Genomic DNA, 7,490 nt, shown 5'->3' on the forward strand with positions numbered 1-7,490 from the left:
AACACATATATAGAAAATTGCATAAAAACATAAATACGCAGTTCAATGAATTATTACAATATGAACATCACGTAATCACCAGGCAGGTCAAGAAGCACCCCTACTTCCATGCCCATTCCCAGCCACACCTTCCTTTCTCTCCTTAGGTGTAGTCCTTTCCTGATGTTTACAGGAAATATTATGTAGTTACTTCCTTGTTCTTTTTATTATTTTACCACATAAGCATGTATCTGTTTACATTAGAGTTTAGTTTTGCTTGTTTTGAAGTTTATATAAATGGAATCATATAGTGTGGAGTCTTTTCTCTTTAGCTCAACATTATATTTGTGAGATTTATCTGTGTCATTGCTTACACTATAATTCACTTATTTGTATTGTATTGTTTCACATTGTATGAATACATCATTACCTTTGACAAACCTTTAATTGTTTCTTGTTTTCCGGTCAATGAACGTTCTTATACATGTCTGCTGGTACACATATGCACACATTCTGGGGAGTATACATCTGGAAGTTGAGTTGCTCCATCATAAAGAATGCCTTCTTCAACTTTATGGCATAATACCAAATTGTTTTCCAAAGTGGTTCTACCAATTTATACCCCCACCAGCAGTGTGTGGGAGTTCTCATTTCTCTATTTCCTCACCAACACCTGGTATTTTTAGTCTTTTTAATATTATAGCCATTCTGGTGGGTTTATAGAGGCTTTAATTTGTATTTTCCTGATTAACAATGAGTTAGAGTACCTTTTCATGTGTTTATGAAAAGATGTGCTCTTTGATGTGTCCAGTCAAGTTTCTTGCCCATCTTTCTATTGTTTTCCTTAGTCTTTTTCTTAATATTTTGTAGTAAGTATTTTCTCAGTATGAGTTATTTATGTTTGTTTCAATTTGTGGCTTGCTTCTTTACTTTTTAATTCTCAGCTTTTCTAGGTACTTCGTGTTAAGTATATCTCTCACGTATGGTGTATAATTAGATTTTGTTTCATAATCCTTCTGAGAGTGATGTATTTCCATAGGTAAATTTGTTGATATGATAGATACCCCTTCTTATGTTTCCTAGTTTTTATCTTTTCCTGTACATGGTCTGTATATTTTTATAGGTGTATTTTGTATTTTATACCTGTGTGTTTCTTTGGGAAAATGTAAAAAAACTTGCATTCTAGGTTGTTTTTAAGCTGAAATTTACCATAACCTTATATAATATACTTAATTCTCTATTTCTCTTTATTTTATGTATATTTCCCCACCATGAGTAATATCCCCTTTTTTCCCACTTCCTACCCTCTAAAATTTGAGTTTAACTGCATTATTTTTCTGTATTTTCTAATGTTTACTTTTGCATCTTGAAATGTGGTTGTACACTTACTACTTGATCTGTTAGCTTTAAAACCTAACTTTATAACCTCGGCTATAACAGAGAAAATCAACATGTTACACACATCCCACTTTTTCACCCCTTTCTCCTCTCCTCTTTTGTTAATTATATTATCTCTACATTGTCATGATTCATGAACTTTACATTCTATTCTATAACCATAATTTTCAGGGTTGTTTTAATCTTAGTCTTAAATGAGATTCACTGTTTTCAAACAGCACTGTTGGAAATAATATTAGCTTCTCAGGGTTGTTAAAAGGATCGAATGAAAATATTGAGTCAATAGTCGTTAAACTGAACTGAGGAATTAGTATATTGCAGGTCCTAGGTCAGGTACCTGAGAGTATAGAGGGCAACAACATTTCCTCTGCTTTTAGAGAGCTCCCATGTCTCATGGAAGAGACAAACCAGTTTAGTACAGTGTGATAAGAGATGTGCCATGTATAAGTACGATATGCTCCAGACCAGAGGGAAGGTGTTCCTAATCCAGGCTTGGGGATGGGGCAAAGAAAGGATTCACAGAGGAGGTGGCAACCGAGTTGTATCTTGGTGGATGACTAAGATATGGCCCTCTCATAATGGGGTGAAAGGCATTCCTGGACTAGACAACAGCAAAGGCAGAGACGTGAGGGAGAATCCATGTTCAGGGTTTTGTAGTAGTCCTGAATATTTGGACTTGAGCATGTGGTATAGGTGGGGAAAAGAGAAGTGATGGAGCTGGAGAAATAGGCAAGAGGGGAGTCATGAAGTCTATGTGGAACCACTGTAGAGCTTTAGTAAAGACGTGACTTTTCAGATTTGCATTTCTGATGGGACACTCACAGCAGCAAAGGTGTGGACTCAAGGAAGCCAGACTGGAGGAAGGAGATTAGTTAGAAAGTCACCTCTGTCACAACAAGGTGGTTCTCTTTGAGATTGACACCAAGATTTTAAAAGCTTCATGAGGAGAAACTGAAACTGAACTAGAGTAAGCTTGGTGCAGCCCAGCTTTCACTGGGTTATTGATCCCATGAGAGATTATTTTAAGATTGAATTATCCAGACTTTAGGAAATAAACTGACATTGGCCAATGTATTCTGATGTGACTATCTTTGGGAGCTGGATCATATCCCTATTAGAGGGTTGGTGAAGTTTTTGTCTGCAAAGAATTTAACTTCTTCTGTTGTACCGAGAACAGAAACTAGCAAATCTCATGCTCAGTTAAGAGAAAACTTCCTCCTGTTTATGGTACCAGAACATGTTTGGAATGGACTCCAAGGCATGGAGATTCCTGGGGCATTTCCAGAGGGAAAGTCACCCCTGGCCAGGTGAGAATTGGCTGGGAATGAGATCTCTGTCTGGGATCTTTGCACGAGTCTAGGCCTGTGTAGGTTGTAAGTCACTACCTCATTCTACATTTTTTCTATTATACCTAAGCAGGCAGTGAAGTTTTGCGAAAAGTTACAGTGTGGACTCAGTAATACTGTGGGGAATTCAGGAAGGGCTTGTCTCATGCTTCAGAAAGAGACGCACACATTCTCCTCTTTGAGACCAGGGTGCTGGTAACCGTCTGCAGAAAGTCATGCCCAGCTGAGCAGTGTGATCTTACAGAAGATGGTACAGCCTTCAAGCCTTAGTGGGCACAAGAACCCTGTGGACCTGCTCAGGAGACCACACGGCAGAACCCTGGGAACTCTCAGAAGCAGCTGGCAGGTAACTTGATGAGAGCCCATTTCTGGGAATTAATCAGCGTTGAAGCTGTTATAATATATGCACAAATTAAAAGATTTTTCTTATTTTATAGCCATGGGATGGTATAATCTTGGACAGTTGAGTCATGTAGTAATCCAGGCAAACAAAGATGAGGCCAAACTAATGCAGTGGTAGTGAGGGCAGAGGCAGTGATGGAAGAAATACTGAGGACTGAAAATCAGCAGGATGTAGTAACACATTGAAATCTGGCCTAGAGACAAATATTTGAAAGTCATAATCATAGAGATGAAAGTTGAGGCTATGGGTGTAGAAAATATTGCCTGGGAGAGAATGTCGAGAAAGTATTTTATATAAGCAGTAAACCATCATCTAAATGTTAGCAATTAATTTCACATGTGAACAAAGTAGTCTCATTACTTTATAAGCACATTTCATACATGTGTATGCAGTGTGAATATATCTATATACACATGTGTGTGTATATATACAAAATATATAGTTTCTATTTTATCTTTTTTAATATCCTAAACTTTGAGAGACAAAACTTTTAGTAAGTCCATTAAAGCTGTTGGGAAGTATCTTTAGCTTCTGCTAGAGGATGATTTCTCAATCTCGGCACTGGGGTTGTATTGACAGTTTGGGGCCAGATGATTCTTTGTTGTGGGGGACTGGCCTGTGTGTTGTAAGCTGTTTAGAAGTATCCCAGCTTCTCTACCCACTAAATGCTGGTAGCACCCACCCCCACACACCAGTGCGACAAATAAACATGTCTCCAGACATTGCCAAATGTCCCCTGGGGGGCAAAATTAGCCCTCCTTGAGAACCACTGGAGAACTGTATATACCTGTTAAAATTATCAGTGAGTAATAGGAGATTAAAATATTTTAAAATAACAGATTCTTTAATGGGATCATTCATTCAGTGTTGCTGTAATTATTTCTAATTGCATCTGTTTTATATACAATGCTCAGGCATCCATAAGATCAAAGCTGCATTTCCTATAGAGCATATCAAAGATAGTATCAGTAGAACGATTAATTTGCATTAAACTGATTTGAAATCCGTTCATGCAGAGGGAGCGCCGATGTTAAAGTATGCCAGTGCTTACTTAGTAAGCCTTTCTTTTTCAACAAATTGAGTTTAAACAAGTGACAAGAATAATTTTTTTTAATTCTTAAGAAAATAATTTTTTTTTTTTTTGAGGAAGATCAGCCCTGAGCTAACTGCTGTCAATCCTCCTCCTTTTGCTGAGGAAGACTGGCCCTGAGCTAACATCCATGCCCATCTTCCTCTACTGTATATGTGGGACGCCTACCACAGCATGGCTTGCCAAGCGGTGCCATATCTGCACAAGGGATCCAAACCGGCGAACCCCGGGCCACTGTAGTGGAACGTGCAAACTTAACCACTGCGCCACCAGGCCGGCCCAAGAAAATAATTTTTTAAAGCACACTTTTGATTTACCATTTAGATTTTAGCAACTGATATACTAAGCAGAAATCATTCCATATCATTAATTATACCTGGACCATAAAAACAACTTACTAGGTATTGCACTTTTAGCATGATCAAATAATTCTGAATTGAGTTTGGAAATAAGACATTTTGTCAAACATATTATATAATTTAGATAAATTTATCCTGGGATCTCACAAATACCTGGATTTAGAGAGAGGTTATCATACCAAACAAGTGTTAGAAAAAATGGCCTTCTGCTGTGAGAACTTGGCTTGTATTTATGATTTTCTTATCTTCCAGTCTAACCTAGTTACCAGTTTCCTACCCTTATTCAGAAAAGGAACACCACTAATCTAGAAGTGAATGCCAATTTTATATGTTCGTGGTTCAATACCACAGACTTTAGGTATTTAAAGGAACTATTGTTAGACCCTTCATGTTGAACATTGAGAAACTGAATTTTAGAATAAATGACTTATTCCAGAGTCCATAGCTTTGGTATCATTTCTTCCCAGGAAGTCATAAAGCTCCTTCAGATAACACATATCAAAGAAGAATGCCCAAAGACTACAGGGAAGAGAACAAGACCATTCCATAATATAATGAAACACATTCTAGTCTTGGGTCAGATGGGACATCAATTCAAATGTCTCTATTGGTATTTGCTGGCCCTACCCCTAAATGACTGGGTTATTTGGGGGCAAGTTGGTTACCTCATCAGAGTTTCAGTGTCTTTATTTAAAAATTGAGGATAGTGACGTGTAACCTTTAGGTTGCTGGGGAATCAGAAATAATGCGTGAATAGTATATATTGTATATGCAAACTAATCACAGTTGAGCTATGTAGTAAATGCTGATTAATTTTATATATTATTCCTAAGTATAAAAATATAGAAATAATATACATAATATATAATATAGATAAAAGTTTACCTATATTTTAAGATATAATTTATTTTAATTTTATTGTAGTTGAATTTACCAATATTTTCCTTTATAGGTAATATACACATAATATACATATTTAAATTAAATACATTTGTTTTTCTCTTATCTTTTTTTGTAAATTTAATAAATGAGTTTGATTGTATTTATTGAAGTGGGCTGATAGTATAATATCATATGTAAATCTATTTTAACAAAGCAAGAATATATGGTTTTCATTTTTTTTTTGAGGAAGATTAGCCCTGAGCTAACATCTGCCACCAATCCTTCTCTTTTTGCTGAGGAAGACTGGCCCTGAGCTGACATCCGTGCCCATCTTCCTCTACTTTATATGTGGGACGCCTACCACAACATGGCTTGACAAGTAGTGAGTAGGTCCACACCTGGAATCGGAACTGGCGAACCCCGGACCGTCGAAGCAGAATGTGCAAACTTAACTGCTGCGCCACAGGGCTGGGCCCCACATTCTTTTTTAAAATTGTGAAATATGTCATATATACATGAGTATACATGTATAAAATGTAAACACATAAGTTAAAGAAAAATTATCAAGTGAACATTGAGTATCTACTGTTCAGGTTACAAAATAAAACATTGTCAATACTTGGAAGCTCCTGTGTGCCTTCACCTGAACATATCCCTTTCCTTTTCCCGAGAGGTAACAGTCATATTTACTTTTATCAAATCATTCTCTTGCTGTGTTTTATATTTACACAACCTATGCATGCATCCCTAATGACAAATTGTTTATTTTTGTCTATTTTTGAACTCTATATAATGGAATCATATTATGTATGTTCAGTTTTTACTTGCTTCTGTCACTCAAAAATAATTTGTGAGATTCACTCATGCTGCTAAGTGTCTATTTTCATTTTGTATGGTATTCCATCGTTTGAATATATCACAATTTATTTATCCACACTACTGTAATAGATATCTTAGTTATCTCCAGTTTTTGTATATTATAAACCAAATTGCCAAGAATGTTATTATACATGATTCTTTGTACACATACGCAAGAATTTTTCTAGGGCATTTACCCAGGAGTAGAATTCCTTGAGAGTAGAGTATGAGTGTAATCAACTCTACTAGGTATTGCTAAACAATTTTTCTAAAGAAATTGTGCCAACTAGCACTTCTACTAATGTTAACTAATAGTCGGTATTGTCAGATTTGCTGTTTAAATTTGCGTTTCCCTGATTACTAATGAAATTGAGCATCTTTTCTTATTTGTATTAGCCATTGAGTTTCCTCATTTGTGAAGTTCCTGTTCAAGTTATGTACCCATTTTTCTAGTAGGTTATATATCTTTTCCTGTTGTTTTGTAGTTCTTTCTATATTCTGTATAGTAGTTCTTTGTCAGTATTTGTATTACAAACCTTTGCCTAATTTGTGATTTTTTAAATTCTCTTTATCATGTCTATTATTGAACAGAAGTTCTTAATTTTTTTAGAAGTTATTAATTTTAATGTAACCAAATATATAAATATTTTCCTTTATGTTTTATGCCTTTTGCACCTTATTTCAGAATTTTTCCTATAAAGAGCATAATACTTTTTGCATCTTGTTTAAAAAATTCCCCCTTATGCAAAGATCTTAAGGATATTTTCCTATATTTACTTATAAATATTTACTTTTTTTTACACATTTAGGTCTTTAGTTCACCTGAAATTGATTTTTGTGTATTATGTGAGGTGGGAAGTCAAAATTTTTTTATCCCTGTATGGATAACCAGTTTTCTCAGCATCATTTATTAACATTCATCTTTTACTCACTGATCTATAACGTGACCGTTGTTGTAAGGTTTCCTTATACGTGTGGGTTATTGGGGGCTTCCTGCTCTGACTACGGTAATGTCTTAATTATCATAGGTTTATAATTAGCCTGAGATTCTAGGTTAAGTGCCCTGTACCTTGTTCTTCTTCAAAATTGTCTTGTTTGTTGGTTTGGCTTGGTTTTTCTTTATACATTTTAGAATCAGCTTTAAAAGTTTCATGAAATACTCTCATTATTTTTAA

General features: G+C 35.5%; 1 long non-coding RNA gene across 1 annotated transcript; it reads left to right on the forward strand.

Moving 5' to 3' along the window:
- Positions 1 to 2,716: 2,716 nt before the first annotated feature.
- On the forward strand, positions 2,717 to 6,971 carry LOC139075135 (uncharacterized). The gene is made up of 2 exons (XR_011525212.1): positions 2,717 to 3,069; positions 5,708 to 6,971. It is a non-coding gene; the product is annotated as an uncharacterized lncRNA (long non-coding RNA).
- Positions 6,972 to 7,490: the final 519 nt, after the last annotated feature.

This window comes from Equus przewalskii, chromosome 13, assembly GCF_037783145.1.
Source record: "Equus przewalskii isolate Varuska chromosome 13, EquPr2, whole genome shotgun sequence".
In the NCBI taxonomy this organism is placed as follows: Eukaryota; Metazoa; Chordata; class Mammalia; order Perissodactyla; family Equidae; genus Equus; species Equus przewalskii.